The sequence below is a fragment of the Atta cephalotes genome (genome assembly GCF_000143395.1).
Source record: "Atta cephalotes unplaced genomic scaffold scaffold00011, whole genome shotgun sequence".
Lineage (NCBI taxonomy): Eukaryota > Metazoa > Arthropoda > Insecta > Hymenoptera > Formicidae > Atta > Atta cephalotes.
In genome coordinates, this window is record NW_012130075.1 from 6,109,258 (window position 1) to 6,131,385 (window position 22,128).

Consider the following 22,128-nt stretch of genomic DNA (forward strand, 5'->3'; position numbering starts at 1 on the left):
TAACTACTAACTACCTACACTACTCGTAGTAGAGTAACGTAACGTAACGAACTACTATATATACTACTAACTATATACTATACTTATTATATATATATATATATATATATATATATATATATATATATGTTCATATATACGTACATACGTATGTACATACACGTATACATGCGTACATGATTCGTAATAGGACAAAAAAAAGAAGCATTGGCTGTTGTTTATCTAAACGGAGTGCGATAGCGCGTCGAAGTATAGGATGAATGGATGGATGGGAAGTAAAAAAAGTACATATATATAATGATGTAACCGAAAAATTTTTTATTCATATGTTATTACAGTAGGTAAACAAGGGGGATTCGGGAGCTCCGTGGGGAGGAGGGTGAAGAGCAGGGGAATATCCGCGGAGAGGGGAGGGGATGATATCACAAGGCGAGGGTGACAGAGGAAGAGAAGGAGGAGAGTGACGTCACAGTGGATGACTTCATGGAGAGACGAGGATGTCCTGGATATGGGAAATTACATAGCCGGAAACTACGACCGAGAAATTACGTAATGTGCGGTGATGCGCGGAAACTTGCGTTCGCGGTGAAGATGTGGCGTGGAGTCAATGGCCGCCGGGCGCGATCCAATACCGTCCCTACCGACGTTTCGGGCGTGATCCGCCGATCCCCTCCGCCACCAGGCGCGATCCTTACCACGCACTATATCCATCATGCATACTTATTATTTTTTTATGCATTGCTATCCTCTTCTCGAACACACCTTAATTTCTCGCACGCAAAAATATATATATATATAGTATATATATATATAGTACGTATAGCAATAATAATTTGAAGTATTTTTTTTGAAAAATATTCTTAGTTCTTATTCTACTTAATAAAAGCATAGTATTACCGCCGATAAGAATATCGGCGCGCAACGCTGTATCGTAATACGATACTGCTGTGGTTGAAAGAAAGTAAATAAATGTTGACAACGAAGTAATCTATATATGTATGGTATATTTATTTATTTATTTGTTTATATGTATTTGTGTATATGTATATATTTTTATATGTATAATTTTTATGAATTTTTTATAATTATTGAGCTCCTCGCTGCTGCTGCTGCTGTTGCACATCGCTAAATGACACATCGTCATCGGGATCTTCATCTCTCCTCAGCCCAATCTTCTATTGACTTTTCTAAAATCTTCGGTACTTCTACTCAAGTCTGATTAGGGCGTCCATTATGATATGATGTCATTTAAATGTGTAACGATGTCAGCGGCATCATATCTGGAACAAAAGAATGAAAAAAGAAACAGTGGGCTAATAGAAATTTGCGCAATTATTTTTTTGGCGAGAATATCAAATATTGTTTTGAAACTTTTTGTTTAAAATAATACATGTATAAGATTGATATTATATCAAATTGTTTTTTCCACATCTCGAAAAATCAGGATAAATATCAGGATAAGAATAAATATAAAATGTAAATAAATGAATATATATATATATATATATATAGGATTTTTCAATAGGGATGCTTGAAATTTGTTAGATCATAATAGTATGTTGTTAAAGTGACATCTGTCAAATTTGTTGTAAATTGTTTAGTAGTGTATGGCAAATTACCATAGAAGATCATAGTGTTGAGCAACGTGCAAATCATAAAATTGTATTATCAAAATCAGTGCTCCGTTCGAGAAACATTCCGCGCACTACGTGACTTTTATCCTCGCCACAACTGTCCTACCGAGTCGACTATTCGACGTTTGGTGGCCAAATTCGAGTCAACTAGTTCGATAAATAAGATAAATAAAGCCAGTATGTCGCCGAAACGCAAGATCTGCTGAAAACATCGCTGCTGTGCATGAGAGTGTACGGGAAAATTCGAGGCGGTCAATTTCTCGTCGTTCACAAGAACTTGGCCTTTCTGCGACTTCAACTGGCGAATTTTGCGTCGGGACTTGGGTCTGTACCCCTATAAAATTCAATTGATCCAGGAACTTAAGGTAAACGACCATAAACAATGCCGTGTGTTCGCTGATTGGGTTCTGGAGTAGTTGGAAGTTAACCCAAATTTCGCCAAACAAATCATCTTTAGCGATGAACGCCATTTTTGGATGAATGGATATGTGAATAAGCAAAATTGTCGAATTTGGAAAGATATCAATCCACGCGAGATACACCAGCTCTAAATGCATCCCGAGAAAGTCACTTTTTGGTGCGGATTTTGGTCTGGCGGAATCATCGGTCCGTACTTCTTTCAAAACGAAGCGGGCGTTGCCATAACCATCAACGGCGAGCGCTACAGATCGATGATAAGCAACTTCTTGTGTGGCCTAAAATGGATAATATGGATACCGAAACATGTGGTTCCAACAGGATGGCGCTACGTGCCGCACACCGCATGTCACGATGGACATTCTACACGAGCGATTTGAGGGCATGGTTATCTCGCGCGGCGGCGACGTGAACTGGCCATCGAAATCGTGCGATTTAACGCCTTTAGACTTCTTCCTTTGGGGCTATCTTAAATCACAGGTCTATACGAATAAACCGCAAACAATTGATGCTCTCAAAGACAACATAATAAACACCATCCAGTAAATTCAGCCAGATTTATGCGAGAAAGTCATCGAAAATTGGACCGCCCGAATACATCACCAAGCGAAGCCGCGGCGGACATTTGAGCGACATTATATTCCATACTTAATGCCATAAAATATTTTTTCAAATAAAAAGAAATTGAGTGGATATCTCACACACAACTTGTTTTATTTATATTTAAAAATCGAACGTCCTTATTGAAAGACCCTTTATATCGATGATCCGGTGCCTTTGATAAAGATTTGCAGCGAATATCATCGAGAGGCTTATTGAATCGTGCGATAAACGCTCTTCCTTTGAATTACATATTCTCGGATATCAATTTTGCGGTCCAAGATTCGATTGGAGAAACAATTGGCTAGAGGCTAATTGATTAGAGAATTAATTTATTAGATGCTGCGTGTCGCGAGCATAACATAGCGTATTTGCAGCAATGATCTCGATGAATTATGCGCGGCTAACAATACTCGCCGAAAAGGTGCAGAAACGCATTATCGCGAGTGATTCGACTCTCAGAGAGAGAGAATCACAACCACAGCAGTTTTTGGATAGCTATGAAGATAAAACGAAGATTAGTATGGAGTTCCAAGAAAGAAGAAAAACAAGCGGATATTTCCGACAGCGAAACACGACGGCGTCCTGCATGTTCTATCGTTGCTCGGCATTTTCGAATCATTGATCGGTGGCGCGGCGGGAGTTGTCAGTAAATGATAACAAAGCGGCGCAACGTCAGCTGAAAAAACTGTAATATCATAATCGCGCCATAGCAGGCCGTTTATCTTGCTTTCTACAAGCGCGGCTAAGGTAGAAAAAAAATGTCAATGAAACGTTAAAAATGCTGAGGGGAGTAACTACAGATGTGCAATTGCAATATCTTGCAAACCATATGCGCATTCCATATTTTAGGGGCATCTTTATACGCACTACATTATCGATCGAAGGAGTACATCAACGAAAGTATCATAAATCTGAACATTTTGAGGGACGTGGTACGCAGTGAGTAGTGTATGTGAAAAGAGGGAATTTCGTCACTTTGTGTACTTTGACAATTTTAGCAATCTTCGATCACCAAAGGAACTTGAATAATATCTGGCAAACAGTGTAATCGAGTATAATCGCACGCCTCATCAACATTACGGTCAGATACAATTGCGGGCAGCTTTGTTTTCTGTTTCTACGAATGATTGACAAGCAATTTAAGGACCGACATTGCGCTGTTTAATTCAGTGCTCGTTTGAAATTTATCGTTGACATTTACGCTGACTGACAAGAGAAGCGTCCTCGCCCTGAGCTACTTTCGAGCGGTAGATTTAGATTACGGCGATTACGAGCTCGATCTGATGGACTTTGAAATGTACTATACTCTAGTCAATGTAAATTCAACAAACAACAAGTTTTACTATGAGAAAATTCTCATTCCCAAAGAATCATACGAACTGCGTGATACATCTGTATCTGAAACATGAAATTTTACGTTCTCATGACGAAAGGCAAGGAGGATGGAGAATTCCCGCTGATTATTCGCGCCAACAACAATGAGAAGTGAGGTCAATTGGTCTATCGGATAAATTTTGCAAAACCTCACAACATTGGCTCCTGGGATTTTCGAATTGCGTGCTAGAGTTGCGACAATAGCATGAATCAAACGTGCCGATAAATATCATCAACGTGAATATGTATCAAGTGCACGTGATCGCGGGTGCGTACAGCAACAACAGTGCATGCACATAATACACGAAGTTTCAAGTTTCTACTAAAATATAAAATAACGGCCGACACAGATCATTTACCTTCCGATCGTTGTACGGAGCATTACGGATCTGATGATTCGTATGAATTAAGATGGTTGATTGCTTGATTTTCGCAGAAAAGAAATCACAGTTTTGTTACATATACGGCAGTGCTAACGTGAGATGCTTGTGTTGAACGAACAATCGAAATAGACGAGAAATACATCTTTTATTAGAAAGACTATTTGGAAAGAAACTCACTGCGTCCAACGTTGCATTCTTAAAATCGTTAGATTTTATCGTACAAAATGATTGATATCCTGAACAGGTGAGCCGATCTTTGACAATCGCATCGTCAAGATTGAGACAAGATTGATGTACAATCCGTACGTCAATACTACGTTTGGACATAGCGATGAAATACGGACACCCATACAGCAACAAAATTTTTTGCTATACGACAATTTTCTCTACATCGAAGATAGATTGACAGTGAAGAAGAAAAACGATCAGATGTCGACCACACTTGGAAATAATTGCGTTCATGTTTGATGAAATTCGATGTGAACTCAATGATGTGGAAATTGATTGCAACAGAAACATTGGAATTACCAATACCATCAAGAAATTGTATCATTGACGTACGACAAAGTTGATTGTTCTGAATGCAGAATGAAATTCTAAATCCGACACGGAAGAAAGATATTTGAATTTTTGCGCTCAACATGCTGTTGGACTCTTGCGAGGATTATAATCGCGTGGTCGTCAACGCTCGCCAATTGATTTTGATACGAGCGCGCAACGATACAATTGCTTGATGGGAAATTCTGTGAGTCTGAGATTGAATTATTCAAAGTGCAGTGGCGGATGCCTCACATTGCGTTAAACAAGATCAATAAATTATTAATGTTGCGAGCATTGGAAAATGGTCGTTATCTGAACATGAGTTTTTGCTCGTGGGATTTGTACGAGAATCCTTTGTTACATACTAAGCATTTCTGGGTCTGTCAAAACGGCGACCCAACTTGAGAAGCCGCGATATAGTATCTTTGCTCTATAGACCGGTCAAAAGAATGTCATGTCACGAGATGTTAGCGTTCGACGATTGCAATTTGAATAACGTGAAAGTATATCTAAATTCAGAATTTTATCCGTACGACGATTTAAATCTTTTGAGATTTTTGCAAAAAGAGATACGCCGTCCTGTTTGATATTTACATATGTTTTCGTAAAGCATATTATGGAATCAATTGCTTCGAAACGCTGTTCAACTGCTCTCATTTATCGAGAGGCCTTTTGCGGTCATCATTGATTGCTTGCGAAACGAACAAAACGAGAATCCAAGAGCATCACTGTGGATGTACGCATAGAATTTGACTGCAAGGAGAATGTGCCCACCAATACTATCGCCTATTACTTGTAAATTGTAATGCTTCAAGCACCGACGGTATCGTCATACCTCCGAATATATTCGCGCTCAAAGACCTATTCCACTTTGTGAGATTGCAGATAACTAGAAATAAGAAAGGAACTTTTCTGCGATAAGTACGTAATAATAATAATAATAATAATACTAATAATAATAATGATGATGACGATGATAATAATAATAATAATAATATAATATATAATAATATAATATATAATATAATATAATACTTTTTTTCAAATGCCTACTTTAGCTCTAGCGCTAAATTAAAGCTCCACGGCGGGGAAAACTGAATGACTGCGCGATCAGCAAGGCTGCTGAGCGAGAACGATAAGTGTTAAGTTTCGACAATCCCTGCAGGAAGGAACACATCTCATTCGTCGTTTACGCCGAACTGGAGTGTATTGGAAAAGACGGATGGGAATTCTGAATTGGCTTTGTACATGTATCATCATTATAACGTGTTTAGTTCGAATACTATGTGCACTGCTCGTACGACGGCTCACTATCGAGCTATCGTTTTCGCCGTGATAAGGATAACTGTATAGGCGTGGTTCACGGAAGCACTCAGAAATTTGACGCACAGTGTACAGTATAATATAATTTCGGCTAACATATCCATGGCAGATTTCATGAGTTTTTATTTCGAGAGACGATTAAAAATTTAACAGTACCATGCATTGTTATATATGAGAGAAACTATTTGCACCAGACGCGGGTACACTATCATTGCCATATAATCGAGCGATACAGAGGTCCCGCGAACTCAAATTGCAATCTAAATTATAGGGATTCACATTGCATATCCATAGTTTTCCATAACTTATCAGGTTATGACACGCATTTCGTCATCATCGAAATTGCCATCGTGAAAGAGGTATTGATCTTTTATCGAAAATTAAAGAAAAATATATCTCGTTTACTAAACATGTCGATAATACTAAAATTGATAAAAAGAATTGTGTAAAGTTATGATTTATAGATTCATACAAATTTCCCGCTTCTAGTTTGGACAAATTGGCGTTTTTTCTCAAAATGAGCTACGGATACTGCAACACGAATTTTCCAATTCATCAGAAGAAAATTTTAATCTTCTGACATGAAAGGGCGTCTTTCCGTACGAGTATATTAACTGTGTTGAAAAGTTGAAGCAGCTTTTATGTGTTTACCAGCTCACGAGTCGTTTTATTTCAATTCAGACGACACGGTATCTGAGAACGCTTACGCGCACGCCATCAACGTGTGGCAGCGCTTCTCCATCCGAATTCGGTGAATATAATGATCTGAAAATGGACGTATTGATGGCGTTGATGGCCGACGTTTTCGAAAATTTCCAGTTGCGTCGCGAGTTATGGGCTCGACCCTGCGTATTTTTACATTTTACTAGGCTTCACATAGGACGCCATGTTAAAACATACTAGAGTAAAATTTGAACTGCTCACAGACATTGACATGGTTATGTTTATCGAGCGCGGTATATGCGACGATCTGAATCAGTGTTCGAATAGATACGCGCGAGCCAACAACAAATACCATATATGCCGTCGTACCATCCATCGAAATCGTCGTCGTATTTGACGTCAACAATCTGTACGGCTGAGCAATGTATCGATCATTGCCTTACACCGATTTTCGATGGGTCGACGTATAAAATTTTGAATTTCCGACACGCGAGAAATCTCCCAGCAAGCGCGATGACAAGCTCCTCGCAACATTATGCGATAAACAGCGTTATGTCATACATTATCGTAACCTGCAGTAGTGTACTCATTACAATCTCCGTATTACAAAAGTTCACCGTATAATTGCAATTCGCGCAATCTCCATGGCTACGCGATTATATAGAACTGAACACAAAATTTAGAACTTTAGCCAAAAATTTTGAAAATGATTTTGAAAAAAATTTATATAAACTTATGAATAACGCGATATTTGGCAAAATCATGAAGAACATGCGACGATCGCGTCGACGTAAAATTATTAACAAAATGGGAAGGTAGAAGCAATGATCGCGAAGTCAAATTTCCACAGCCGTAATGTTTTTTTGGAGAATTTGGTCGCGATAGAACTGCGTAAACTCGAGATGAAGTTTGACAAACTGATATATGCATCCTCGACATATTCAAAACATGTTTGTACAAATTTCATCACAAGTATTCTGTTACCACTGTTTCGTGAAAAATGCAAAATTATGTATACCAATATTGATAGTCTCATATACTATATAGAATGTCATGATGATTACGATATCATGAAATGCGATATAAGTAGATTTTAGTCGAGCTATAACGTGTACGGTTCCGATCGTAAAAAAGTTCCTGGTCTTATGAAAGACAAGAACAACGGTGCCATCATGACCGAATTTGTTGGGCTTAGAGCGAAAATGTATGCCTTGTAGAAGGAAAGAAGAATACGAAGAAGGCAAAGGTAATGTTGTAGCGAAATCTATAACGTTCGAGGACACGCGGTTCTTGAATAACGCAATCGAAATGACACACAGGCAGTCGTGCATAAGATCCAAATTGCGAGGTGTACACAATATCAAAAGCAAATATCGCTCTATGTCCGCATGATAATAAGCGGTATATCCTGCCAGATTCCGACTCGCTGTCTCGAGAGCATTACATTAGAAATGTAAATAAAATAATTTGTATTTTATGATATATTAATATATAACATGTATAATATATATAATATGTAAATACAATATGTATTTACATTATTACTCTTGCATTTACACTTGAAACTTAACGTCATTGGAAATTCGATGCCCGCGAAATTTAAATCAATGTATAATACGAATACAAGGATTCTCGATGTGCATTTCTTTGAGCTGGATGTAGAGCGGCAACAATAGACAATGCGAAGTACGCATTGTCCGCGGTTTGCATATTGATTACCGCTCTCTATAGCATAATTTCTCGCGGAAGTTTAATATGACATCCCTTGCGCAGAGGATTGTACTTGTTTCGCGTTCACCGTTAAATTCAGTATACGCGATATTGCTATCGCGTTCCTGCTCTTCAGCGATGATAATGTAGGCTCGACGACACGTACCATTCGCGCAAATTGGTACATTGATATAGTTCATAATTCCAGGTGGCGATACTTCTGTTCGCGCGTTTATCGCCCGCCACGAACACACCATTAAAAACAGTGTTTAATTTTATAGAGTCATATCGTTGCATTATACTTAGCACAATTTTGCTCGTGTCTTCGGAGAATTGGCGAGACTCGGTATGTTTAGAGTTTATTACCGCGCCCATTAGAATACTTTCAAGTGTCATTTCGATGATGCGCCAACGGAATCTGGTGCCACATGCATGAATTTTCTACGCACAGATTCCTTTAGACTCTCAAGCCGCGCGATACATGCGATTAGTGATTGTCTATTATTGATAATCGTGTGCATTTGATACTCTGCTCCCTCTCAATGATTCTATAAATTCGTACGTTTGATATAGCATTTGATACTCTGCTCCCTCTCAATGATTCTATAAATTCGTAGCATCACTGTTTTAACGCGCTATATTCTTCTCTTATATTAAACAATATCACATCTCATGCCCTGAAAAAAATCTTAACTTACGCTAACAAAGCAACTATACTTTGATGTAACATTGCAAATGTTGCATTTTTGCAAGTGTTGTATTAAATTACATTGATAATGTTATCATCAAAACATGTTAATGTCCGTAAAAAAATTTCTTATATTATGCTGATCATATTAAAACAAAATCATAATTGCTGAAAGCAATTATATATTAGCTGATATTGTACTATTTGGCAACGTCGCATTTGTGTCATCGCCAGGTGTACAAGTATGAAATGACGATTTTTTTCCCAAAAAAAAACACGTTAAATTCGGAAGAATGATAAAAAGAGATTTATTCAAAGTATGCTCCATTGCTAGTTACATATTTTTCTCATCTTTCGGGCAATTTGTGGATACTACTCCAGTAAAAATCTTCCCCTTTTGCCGCGAACTATTCATCGAACCATTTTTTCACATCTTCGTACGAATCAAAGCGCTGCTCAGCAAGTGCGCGATCCATCAATGCAAACAAGTGGTAATCAGAAAGAGCCAAGTCTGGTGAGTAAGCCGCATGGGGTAGAACTTCCCAGCTGAGTGCTTCCAACGTGTCCCGAACTGGTTTTGCCGTATGTGATGGAGCATTGTCATGGAGAAAAATGACCTTGTGTTGCCTCTTTTGGTATTGCGATCGTTTTTTAAGCAGCGAACGGTTCTAATCGATCAATTGTTGTTGAGCGTTTGGTATTAACCGTTTCACCAGCCTTCAATAGCTCATAATAGATCACACCCTTCTGGTCCCACCAAACACAGAGCATCGTCTTCCTGCCAAAGTGATTCGGTCTTACGATCGATGTGGATGATGTGCCTGGGTCTACTCATGATTTTTTGCGCTTAGGATTCTCAAAAAAAATTCACTTTTCATCCCCAGTAACGATGCAGGATTGACTTTCTTCTGTATCGTTCGAGCAAAATTTCACATGTGTTTTTGCGCCTCTCCATCTGTCTCTCGTTCAATTCATGTGGCACCCATCTGCCGACTTTCTGAATCTTTCCCATCTCTCGTAAGCGATTGGAAACAGCTTGTTGACTAACGCTCAATTGCTCTGTGAATTGTTTTTGTGTTTGTGAATCATCTTTATCTAGCAATTTTCCGTGTTCTTTGTCTGCAACTTTGTCGAAATCTCCAATTTTGAAACGCTGAAACCATCGTTCACACGTTTTTTGCGATGGAGCATGTTCACCATAAGCTTCTCCAAGTATGATTCTGCAGTAGTTTTCTTCAAATGAAAATAAAAAATTAATGCTATTCATGTTCCTTATTTGGTACAAATTTCGTCATATTAAACACAGTAACACAATACTATGCAAACACTTTTCAATTAAATCACTTTGCGCGTTTGCACTTGTTGATGGTACAATAAAATGGCGTATAATGTTAAATCTTTGTACTTCACACTGCATTGCGCCATCTGTTTCTCAAATCGTCATTTCATACTTGTACTTACATTAATTATTGAAAAACATGTTATTTATCCTTGAAGAAAATTTCTTATATAACGCTGACAAAATCATATTGAAAAGTCATTTGCAAATTTTTGACATTGCAATTTGCGGTGTCAGATTACATTAATGTCGCCGGATGTCTCTAAAAATCTTTTATTACAAAAAATTGTTGGAGGGAATAAGATTTAAATAGAGAATGGAGCAACAATACTGCATCAGTCACTCAGATCCGTTTTGCAGTGATCTTCAACGCTATGGATACATCATACGTTCAACATGAGTCGAGTAAGTAAGTATTTAAATTATATTTGTGAAGATTTTTTTCCCTATATATTGCTTATTCTTTTGTTGTTCTTCATTACAACGCGTCTTCTCATATCATTTTGACAAGACTATTAGCGTTGACACCGATTTACAAATTTTTGAAGATTGGAATCATTCCCTGGCCAATCCCTCATATAGAAATTGCGATTGGCGATACTCGAAACAACCGCATGATCCTGCCGCATACTACATAGATGTCGTTCATCAAAAAACGGGTAGATATCCAATGATTGGTGCAGTCATCTACGCCATCGAAAGTAATGATACTGGACCTTATCATTGAACTTGTTAAAATACGTGTGTCGACAATGTGAAATTATCTTTAAGTGAAAAGTATGTTTATATATGAAATTATCGACTACACTTTATATGCTTGAACTAACTCGAGCACATATATTTTGATTTGTGTCAATATACTAATATTATACGAAATAAATTTAAATATTTTTGACTCATTTATGTCAAAATTGTATAAATAACACTAACGATGCTATAGATACTTTGTGTAAGATTTAAAAATTCGATAAAAATTCATATATTGAATGCGAATTGATAGTACATGCTGTGGATAATATTGTATATAATGCATTACATGAAAAATAAACGTCTAAAATAAAAATATCTCTGTGTCTGCAGTTAATCCTTCTTCGCGACATCGTATTACGCGCAATACCATCGCGCTCTCTAAAATAATAATATAATTCGGCAGAATAAAAAATAAATTTCTGCATGAATAATTGCATGTCATAAACGTTGAAGGAAAGATTATGTAAGAAAAAGATGGCAATACTTGAGAGATTATAAATATGGTAAGTATAACGCGCGATGGAGATCGCGTTAAATGGTAGTGTAGGAGACCAGTGGACCGCGCCCGGAGGTGGCGGCGGGGATCGGTAGCGGACCGCGCCCGGCGGCCATTGATCCCGCGCCACATCTTCATCGCGGACGCGAATTTCCGCACATCTTCGCTACGTAATATCTGATTACGTAATTTCCGATTATGTAATTTCCCGCTACATAATTTTCAACTACGTAATTTCCGACTATGTAATTTCCCGCGCTATCCTCGTTCCTCCGTACCGTCATCCATGCGACGTCACCCACTATAACGTCATTCTCCTCCTCCTCTTTCTCTGTTACATCAACCTCTCGCCAAGCGATGTCATCTCCTGTGACATCGTCCTCCTCTCCCTGTTATGTCAATCTCTCGCCAAGCAATGTCACATCCTCCTGTGACATCGTCTTTCTCCCCTTCCCCTATAACGTCTCCTCGTCTAGTGATGTCACCTCCTCCCCTCCCCGCGAACCCCCCGCCGTGGATATCCCCCTGCCCTCAACCCCCTCGGAGCTCTTGAATTAGTATCCCCCTTGCCTCATGCCTTTACCTACTTATTACATAATCGTTTCTTTTTCATATGTATTAAAAACTAAAGCCAATAGCTCGCAATCGACGAGCTGATGCTTGTTAAAGATGTCGCTATTGTGTACAACGCTTTCGGACGCGATATTGGAATCGCATATACTCGACACCAACCGTATCGACGAATCAATTTAATCATGAGAAAGTTATATCAATACATCCGCAAACATACGTAGCTTCGTTTCAGTCATTGTAATGCGTACGGACGAAGAATCGAGACGCACGAACATAGCATCGTCGAACGCAGCATACAAACTCTAGTTAGCGGTCCAATGCTTATAAAATTGTCCTTATATTCTTTCGCAGCATTTTGTAAATATTCAATTGCTGCTCGTAGAGGCTCCTCCACGTTTCGAGAGACAGTTCGTATCCGTGATGATCTCCCAGGCCGATCTCCATGTAACTCGGTGGACCAACGTTGATTCCAATTTCCAAATACTTGTAGCCCGTAGCTATCAGATCGTAACGTCTGTTCAGTAAACGCACCGCTCGATAGTCCATGTGTACGTACATAATGTTAAAAAACGTTTCTTTTGTGTATAGAAATTTACATGTTACAGTCCTTCTTCGTTTCATACGATGCATTGCCGTCTTTAGCAAAATACATTTTCAACCGTTCCTTCCATCGGATATCGCAAAACTGATTGCATGTATAAATTGCGATGTATATGGTAAAACTTCTAGAATCGAGGAGAGGATAATCTCTCCCCTCTTTCCAAGAATTGCGAACGTGTCGCGACACGTTTTATCACGTTTTTTCTATATATTTTCTTTATTTGTAAATTTATCAATGTTGTATTATGTCTTTCTACATATTTTCTTATTCGCGTTTATCAAAGTTTATACTTTATAGTTTATATTTCGTTGGCATTGATGACGTTGATGATGAGCACGTTGATGATTGAGCACGACTTTGATACTTTTTCCTCAAGACATTCTCAGTATCTCGCATTTTCCTTCGATGGCGGTAGACTTGGCGGATTTAGCGACAAGAAACAGTACTCCTTTCGCTCAATCGATTTTCGGCATATATATACTTTTACTCGATCCATGTCTTAACACTCGTAACTGAAGCTTACGATTGAATGAAAAAAGCCTTATACACTACTTATATACATTGCATATATGTACTGTTAGATCGTAACAGGTTTAACAGAATCGTCGATGTTTTCGAATACATACATACATACAGATGTATAAGCTAAATCCGCTGTTTGCTCATAGGTGGCATTAGTGAGCATACAAAGCTACCCTGGCACACAACACACTTTTTTTTATGTGTTTAACATTTGTCAACATTAACCAGTGCACATCATCAGCAATTTCATACGACAACATAAATTTTTTCTTTCGTAATCATGTCTAGCTTTTTGCTAAAAAAAAAAAGCATATGCGGGAAGCTTTGCTTTTCTGTTTCAATTTGAAGAAATCGGCTGCCGAATCGCATCGAATGCTTGTGGAAGCCTATGGCTTTATCGGAAACAATGTACAGAGATTGGTTTTGCCGGTTCAATGACAACAATTTTGATCTGAGTGACAAGAAGCGTGAAAATCGGCCCAGGAAGGTTGAGGACTGTCAATTGCAGGCTCTTTTGGACGAGGATAATACCCAATCGCAAAAAATGCCGAGCAATTGGATGTTTCTCAAGCAGCCATTTCCAACATTTCCATGCGGTTACATGTCATGGGGAAGGTTCAAAAGATCGGAAAATGGGTGCCGCATGAATTGAACGATAGATGGAGCGACGCCAAAACACATGCCAAATTCTGCTTGTCAGACAAAAAAGAAAATCGTTCTTGCATCGGATTGTGACAGACGATGAAAAGTGGATCTATTTTCAGAATCCTAAACGCAAAAAATCTTGGGTTGATTCCGCCCAACCATCAACATCTTCCTCAAGACCAAATCGCTTCGGACGGAAAACGATACTGTGCGTTTGGTGGGATCAGGAGGGTGTCATCTACTACGAACTGTTAATGCTCACCGCTACTACCAACAATCAAATTGCACCGTGCTCTGCGTGAAAAAAGGCTGCATTATCGGAAGACATGACAAGCTGATTTTCCTCCACTACAATGCACCATCGCTCACATCAACAATGGTCCAAAACTATTTGGAGACACTCAACTGGGAAGTGCTACCCCCATCTCGCTTACTCACCAGACCTGGCACCTTCTGATTATCACCTGTTTTCGTCGATGGGCCACGCGCTCGCTGAGCGGCACTTCGATTCTTACGAAGACGTTCGAAAATGGCTTGATGAGTGGTTTGCCTCGAAAGATGAGGAATTTTTTTGGCGTGGTATACACAAATTGCCCGAAAGATGGGAAAAATGTATATATAGCGAGGGCAAGTACTTTGAATAAATTTGTTTTTGCTTCCTAGGAAAAAAAAATGTGTTTTTCTGACTAAGAAACAGCGGATTTAAGCTTATACACCTACATTCATACGTTTATACATTCATACGTTTATACATACCTTCATACATACGCACATACGTTCATACATACGAGTACATATATTACAAAAGAAGGGAAATAGAAATATTAATTATTATTAATTAAGTAATTAATACATTAATGTAAATATTTTAATTTAAAATATTTTTTACAATCACCAGTTATATATTTTCAATAAATTTTCAATATATTTTCAACGAGTAATTCTTAACATGTTGTCCACATCGCATAGTATTAGCTACATCCAGATTAGGAAAGATTCCATGTCTTCGTAAACTGTATCCAAGGTCTCGGTATACATGCTTTCTCGTTCATCAACCAACTATGTTGGTTTTTAATGTACATGATAGCATCATCTTCAAATGCAGCCGCCATGATCAGATGTTTCGCTTCGTTATACAGGATCGTCCTCCTATCGCAATCCACGGTGATAAGGTGATAATCCACTCAACCAGGAAGTGCAAAATCTGTCGGATCTTATCAAAAATTTCCATGGCACTCGTAAAAATGTAATGCGTGAGAACGATTCTCTGTTTCAGCACTGCCACTTACTTCACGATAAATTTCTTGTTAACGATGAGTTCTTGCAGATCCATTGGCGCGGGCATGTTGTCAAGAAGACTGCGATCAATTACGGTGTATCATAGATTTTATACCATGTCGGAGGTGCACTTAGATTATTTTGTGCACAATATCGGTCAAGGGATTATACTGAACGCGATTACAATATATATGATGAGGCAATAGGCTGTTGTATTTGCGGGCTCATTCTCCTTACATTCAAAGTCTAATCGCATGTCCACAATGCCACTCTTGACCAATTCCATCGAGAGCAATCAATGATCACGAACGGGCCATTATGTAAAAAAGTTATAAAGGTGAGATTCGATTCCAGATACTCGTATACATAATAGCCCTTGCAGAAACGCACGTACAAGTAGTACAGAATCGCACATCTGTTTTTATCAAAATCCATATTCAAATCATTATACGGACAATATTCCGAATTCAGGTAGAGTTTCGCATTAGTTAATTTGCAGTCGTAGAATTGACTTATATCCTCCGATATGAATTTTTTTCGACCTATTTGCATAACGAAAATGACGTAGTGCGGTGAGGTGAGCGCGAAGGTGAGTAGCCGTCTTGATGACCCATGAATGCTCTGCAAGAACGGAAACTCGTACAAATCCTCGCGAAAAGTCATGCTCAGATATCGTCCGCTCTCCAAAGCTCGCAGCATTGACAAATTATTTATCTCGCTCAATATCACGTGTGACATTTGCTACTGTACTTTGAATAATTCGAGCATTGACTCTGATCGCCGGCTCTCCCATCAGAATTGTTGTTGTTGTTGTTCATATTAAAATCAATTCGTGATGAGTAAATTAATCACGCATTTACAATTTTCACAAAATCACAGTAGTATGCAGAGAGCAGTATGCAGAGCGGTAAACAGAAATTAAAGTATCCGGCATTACGCAGAATCACGCTTCTATCGGACACTGTTACATAGTTTTTGAATACTAGTTATTCCCACGTTTGTTAGGGTTAATCTCCACATTTGAATTCATACCGAATCTCACCGAATATGAACGCGACGCAATTATTTCCCAATGCCACGTGAGCCTAGGCCACTTCGTTCTTCATCAATTTTTCTTCGACGTATAGAAAGTTTTCGTACGGCAATGTGTACAGATCCTTGTTGCTATAAGGATATTCTTACCTCGTCTCTGTACCCGAACTTTGTGTTGGCGAATAGGTTGTACGTGTGTCAATCTTGACGATGCGATCATCGAAGATCGGTTGGTCTTTAATGTTTAGGATATCAGTCATCTCAAATGTTGCGTACCGCGAATCCCAAATTTAAAAATGTAACGTTCGACGTGTTGAGCTTTTTCCCGATGGAGTGGATTGGACGAGCGAGTTATCGAGCTATGACGTCATCGTTAAAGAATGCGTTATCTCTCGCTTCGTTCCTTTCAGCACATTATCTCTGTCGCCATCATGCAATTTAATGGTGGTCTTTTCTCTTCAAAAATCGAGCAATCGTCCGTTCTGATTGATGCATATCGTTAGATCCGTAATGCTCAGTGCGATCATCGGCAGGTAAATGATCTGCGTCAACATCTCCGATATTTTATATCCTAGCACGCTCGGTGAAAATTCGTGTATCGTATGCGTGCTTTTACCGTTGCTGTACGTGCACACGGTCACTCTATGCGGATGTTTACGTTCATTATATTGATCGACACATCCGATTCGTGCTATCTTCGCCGCAGTATGTGCTTCGATTAGAATCCCAGCAACGATCCAATGCTGTTGGGCTTGCCAAAATTTATTCTATATGCACATTTAATCGTATCTCATCATGTTGCAGTTTGCACGAAGCGTAATAGGATATTCTCCATCCTCACCATCATCGTCATCAGTGTGATTATTGCTATTATCACCATGCACTATGTCAACGGTTTCAATCGCGGCGCGAACGTCTTTGTAAAATCGCGCGTTTTAAAAATTCATTTATGTCTTGCACTTCGTACGAATCTTCTGGAATTGTAATTTCCACGTCGTCTTTGGCGAAATGAAATTTGTTATTTGATTCGTTCACATTCGATATCGTGTATAAGTCTCAAAAATCGCCAGATCGAATTTGTAATTTCCTTCAAATTTTTGGCGGGAAAGTAGTTCGCTGCGAGGACGGTATTCTTCCCGCTCAGCGTAAGCGTCAGCGACATGATGCAAAAAGCGTTCAACTAATACTTCACAACTAATACTAAGATTTCACAGCACCTCGCCGAATTTTTTAAATTCACACACGTCTATCGTTTGTAGAAATCGCAGACATATCTGATGGCAGAAGCTCTGATAGTACATCTGATAGGATGTGCGATTGTATTTTATCATCGTAGCACTGTTCCCGAAATATCGCACCAGTTCCTTGGGCGATCGACGATTATCGAAACTGTGAAAGTACCTGGTTGTGAAGTTGTTCCTCTTCGCGTACGCTACCTAGTGAATATCAGACCCAGACGCAAATCGTCCAGATTCACGATTCTATTTTCGTTTTGGCGCGCGCCGCTCGTTGGTAACGCGTTATGAAAACGCCTCTAAAATATGGTACACGCATACGTCTCGCGTTGCATTGCACATGCAATTGCACATTGGTAGTTGTACCAGACGGCATTTTTATCGTCTCTGTGGCGTTTTTTTTTTGCAGCTATGCCCTGTCCACGTTTATACGGACCAAGACACAATCGTCTGCATTTGTACGAAACAGAGTCCGCGATTCTGTTCATGCGATCGTGACATTGCAGCTCTTTGAGCTGATCTCGCGTAGCTTTGCTTACCGCTTTCGCCACACTGGCCACTCCGCCGATCAAGGACCCGAGCACGCTAAATATTAACAGAAACGATAACATACCGCCTCATTTCGCGGAAATATTCGCTTTTTCATCGCCTTTTTCTTTCATGTCCATGCCGACTTGGTCTTGGCTTACGTTGTTGCCCAGACGGCGACTCTCTCGCTCAGAATCGAATCTCTTGCAACGACATCCTAGCGCTTTATCGGCGGTACCTTGTCCGCTGCATGCCTATTGATGAGATCATTGCTCTGAGAATACGCAATGTCGTGATCTCGGAACACCGCGTCCAGCAGATATACCGCGTCACCTTTGGCTAATTGCTTCGTAAGCCAAGCGCCCGGGCCGCAAAATTGATAATACCGAAATATGTAACTCGAAAGGAAACGCGTTTTTCGCTCGATTCAGCAGACCGCGCGACGCCGACACTTGCTACAGTCCTTTATCTTCGATGCAGGACCGTCGATGTGCATCGATGCGCTGTCACGACTGATTACAATGATCGTCGACAATAGGTTCGAACCTGTGAATCTGCCTTAACGAATTCCGAAAGCTTGTTTCCGAAACGTTACAGACGTATTCGATGTAGTTACTGTACACGCGTAAGAGTACAACTTTCGGTATATATTGCAACTTCTCGGCGCTCAAGTCTCGAATATCAGAAAGATGACATAATGCAAGATACATTTTGCTACTGCGCGATTCGCGGATTTACGCGCCTTTAAATAGTTGTTCTAGAGCGTGTAGTCTTTAGAGGCTTTTTACTCGAACTAGTTTTTTTTTAACTAACATTGTAAACATTGCTGTATGTATCGTTGAACATCGAATTTTAGATTTTCACAATGGTATTTATGTTTTATTCTGTTATATATTTTTGTGACACTTCAATGTCCTCCCGTAGGTAAACAATGCATTTCTCCGATTATTGTAGATCGAAGATCTTTGGGACGATATTTAACTAGTTCATTATATATAATTAATTTGGTTATTGAATCCAAAAAACTAATGCAATGCGTTTTTGATATGGCACGTTATTAACATAATCGGTTTTAGCAAACTTTCTAAATTTAAGTTTTCAGTGATAAACCGTAAATCTTCCATTACAGCGGAAATTTGGGTGAGGGTCATCGTCGCGTCCTCACTCTTCACTGATAAACAAGGCTAAATGGTAGTGTTTTTTGTATTTTACGATTTTGGCTTAAAGAGAGATCTCGTTTCTTTCAAATAATTTTTGTGAACCTGAGTCCAATGATCTCCCATTAGTGTCGACGAAATATGCAACGTTATCCTTTCGCAAAAATAATAGTTCGCGAGAATCGAGAATATTGTTTTCAATTGTTTGATCATTAACAATAATAGGCCTTATTTTTCCTTTTAATTTTTGAATTTTATGTTCTTCCTCAAATTCTTCCTCTTCTTGATTTTCCTCTTCATTGTCGCTTTCTACATCGTTCTCTCCGTCCAATGAGCCATTTCTGTCTTCTATTCTTTCAGTTTCATTCTCTTGTTATGGGAAATCTCTGGGTAACTTATCCTGCTGGATTTTAGCTTCGAGTCTGCATTCTATTATTGCGGAGAATATTGCGTGTTGTAGCCTTTTACATTTCGTAATTCTTGTGACTCTTCTGTCTTATTCTGTAAGAGATGTTGAATTCGTAACCTCTTCAGATGAATGATCGTCTAGTAATATGTCTTCAAGTGATTCGTCATCTGTCAAATGTAATTTGAAATCCTCGTCCTCTTCATCTTCCATCTGATTTCTCTAGCATGTTAGAAATCATTTCTGCATCTTTTGGATCATTAGGATTCAAAGACTTGTGGTGATTAATTATATTGCAGTTTTCCTCTTCAATATTTATCGGATTTCGTGATAAAACATTGGCATTTACATTAGTCTTACCTGCTTTGTATATACTACATCGTAATGGTATTCTAACTAATTTTAATCTCCATCGTAGTATTCGCATATTTGCATCCTGTGCATTTTTAAACCAGAGGAGAAGTTTGTGATCTGTAACTAAAATAAATTTCCGTCCGTATAAATAAGATCTAAAATGCTTGACATTAATATACTATGGCTTAAGCTTCTTTCTCATATATATAGTATCGTATTTTATTTCGTTAAAGTTCGTGAAGCATATGCTATCGATCGATCTTTATTTATCTCTCCTTGTGATAGGAGACCTTCAATTGCTATTTCGGAAGCATCAGTAGTAATAAATTATAATAATATAAAAGGTTTGGAAAAGTCGGGATATTGTAAGACAGATTCTTCGCACAATTTCTCTTTTAATGCTTTGAAAAGAGTCTTCTTGATTCATTCCAAATTTAGTGTCATTTTTTAACAAATTGGTGAGAAATTTGATTAATTTCGAAAAGTTTGGTATAAATCTTCGTAATATATCGGCTAATCCAAGAAATTGTTTTATATTTTTTAGCGTTTTCAATCTTGGAAATTGCCTTACAGCTTCTAATTGCTTTGGATCAGGTTTAACTCCATTTTTACTAATTACACGCTCTAAATAAGTGACTTCGGTTTTCAAGAATTCGCATTTGTCAGGCTGCAATTTTAAATCAGTTTTGCGTAACCGTTCTATCAACAAATTATACTTCCTTTCGTGTTCTTCTAATGAGGCAGCGTAGACAATGTCATCCATATACACAAATAGTTCTTCGCCTTGCAATCCTGATAATACTAAATTCATTAAAAGATTCATTGAAAGATAGCGGGTGCATTTTTTAATCCGAAAGGCATTCGGTCAAATTCATAATAATCGAAAGTTCTAAATGCAGTGTTGTGACTCTGCAGAATTCATTTTTATTTGATGAAATCCGAAATATGCTAAGTCGCATACTGAGAAGTATTGTGCTCCATCTAATTGATCCAAAATGTCGATAATGTTAGGTAACAGGTATGCGTCTTCGATAGTTTTTTCGTTTAAGGTTCGGAAATCTAACACCATTCTGCATCGTTTGTTTCCCTTTGAATCTTCCTTTTTGAGAACTATCTGTATAGGCGTATTATAAGGTGACTGAAAAGATTTTACGATGTCTCCTTCTAACTGTTCTTCTACCTATCTATTTATTTCTTCTTTATAAATTTGCGGAAGTTTATATTATAGGTCGATCCGTTATATAGGTATTTAGTGTTGTAATATATTTGTTGCTGACAACTTCTCTCCAAGGATGTGAAATCTGTCCTGGCTGTCAATTATAAGTTTTGTTATATTTGTTTTTTCCTGGAAATTTAAATGCTCTAAACTCAACAATTCTGTAATTTCCGTGAATCTATCCTTCCAATTTCTTTCGTTACTAAGCATTTGCATGAAATATTTTTCGTAGCTTCGTTTCGACGTTCTTGTTCAGTTCCTTCCTAGTGTTTTGACTTGCATTTGCGCATGAATTTGTCATTTCTTGAAATTGATTTTGTGTAGATGCTAGTAGGTGCTTTTAAAAGATGGTTTATTTCCCTTGGAATTACGAACATTTATATAAGGATTATATGATTGCATTCTTTCTAAAAGTTTATCGATAGTAAAATGAGAGATATCATTTTAATGATTATCATTTTTTGCGGACATTCCAATCTTTGATAATTTAATTTTTTTGAGAATGGAGCTCTTTTCTTTTGGCTCCCTTTGATAGAATTGAATCGCATTGCATAACGTGTCTGCATCATAAAGTTATTCTCGATTGAAAATGTCAGTTTACGAGCCAAATTCTCGTCATTTGCGGAAGGTTTTAATTTTTTGCTTCAATATGAAGAAATCT

At 38.4% G+C, this 22,128-nt stretch overlaps 1 pseudogene; it reads right to left on the minus strand.

Annotated features, from left to right (window-relative positions):
- Positions 1 to 1,716: 1,716 nt before the first annotated feature.
- Positions 1,717 to 13,188, minus strand: LOC105617160 (annotated as a pseudogene).
- Positions 13,189 to 22,128: the final 8,940 nt, after the last annotated feature.